The sequence below is a fragment of the Vombatus ursinus genome, unplaced genomic scaffold (genome assembly GCF_900497805.2).
Source record: "Vombatus ursinus unplaced genomic scaffold, bare-nosed wombat genome assembly UNPS02014811.1, whole genome shotgun sequence".
NCBI lineage: Eukaryota > Metazoa > Chordata > Mammalia > Diprotodontia > Vombatidae > Vombatus > Vombatus ursinus.
Genome location: NW_020954589.1, coordinates 3,099,494 through 3,100,840, shown reverse-complemented (window position 1 = coordinate 3,100,840; position 1,347 = coordinate 3,099,494). Strand labels below are relative to the sequence as shown.

General features: G+C 42.3%; 1 pseudogene; it reads left to right on the top strand.

The window, feature by feature from the left end:
* Positions 1-482: 482 nt before the first annotated feature.
* On the top strand, positions 483-950 carry LOC114053319 (annotated as a pseudogene).
* Positions 951-1,347: the final 397 nt, after the last annotated feature.

Sequence of the window (1,347 nt, the reverse complement as noted above, 5' to 3'; positions counted from 1 at the left end):
AACATCCCATCTATACCAGATAAGAGAGGCAGTGTATTATAACAATCACAATAGCTACAGTGCTTTTAGGACTTCCAAAGCATTTTAGGGGCAGCTAGGTGGCGCAGTGTATAGAGCACCAGCCCTGAAGTCAGGAGGACCTGAGATCAATTCTGGCCTCAGGTCCAAACACATAACACTAGCTATGTGACCCTGGGTAAGTTACTTAACCCCAATTGCCAAAAAATTAAAAAAAAATTTTATATAAATAATCTCATTTCATCTTCATGACAACCCTGTGAAGTAGGTGCTATTATTATTCCCATTTTACAGATGAAGATATAGAATCTGAAAGAGGTTATGAAATTTGCTCAGGATCACTCAGCTAGTTAAGTGTCTGAGTCTGAATTTGAACTCATATCTCTCTGATTCAAAGTCTAGCATTCTATCCACTATGGCATGTAGTTGTCAGGTAGAACACTGGAGTTGGCCTTTCCCCAAAGATGGTGCCAAAGGCAAAGAAGGAAGTGGTTGTCCCCCCCAAGACAGAAACCAAATCCAAGGCCTTGTAGGCCAAGAAGGCAGTGTTGAAGAATGTTCATAGCCACAAAAAGAAAATCCGAATGTCTCCCAACTTCCAGTGACCTAAGACACTAAGACTTTGATGGCAGCCCAAAAACCCTTGGAAAAGTGACCCTCGGAGAAACAAGCTTGATCACTATGCCATCATTAAGTTTCCCTTGACCACTGAGTCTGCTATGAAGAAGAGTGTGGACAACAACACCCTCATCTTCATTGTGGACGTCAAGGTCAACAAGCATCAGATCAAGGAGATGATAAAAAAGCTATACAACATCGACGTGGCCAAGGCCAACATGCTGATCCGGTCTGAGGGAATGAAGAAGGCCTATGTCTGACTCGCTCCAGACTATGATGATTTAGATGTTGCCAACAAAATTGGAATCATCTAAACTGTGTCCAACTATCCCACTCCACCTAAAATAAAAAGTTTTCCAGTATAAAAAAAAAGAATATTGGACTTGGGTCAGAAAGTTGGTGTTCACTCGTTTTTCAGTCCTGTTTGACTCTTTGTAACCCCATTGGGGTTTTCTTGGTAAAGATACTAGAGTGGTTTGTTATTTCCTTCTCTAGCTCATTTTTACAGGGGAGAAAACTGAGGCAAATAGGGTTATGTGACTTGCCCAAAGTCACATAGCTAGTGAGTGTCTGAGGCCAGATTTGAAGTCAGGAAGAGGAGTCTTACTGACTTCAGGCTTGGCACTCTCCAGTACTCCACCTAGCTGCCCAGAGTCAGGAAAACCTGACTTTAAGTCCTGCTTCTAACAAAAACTGTCCGTGTGACCATGG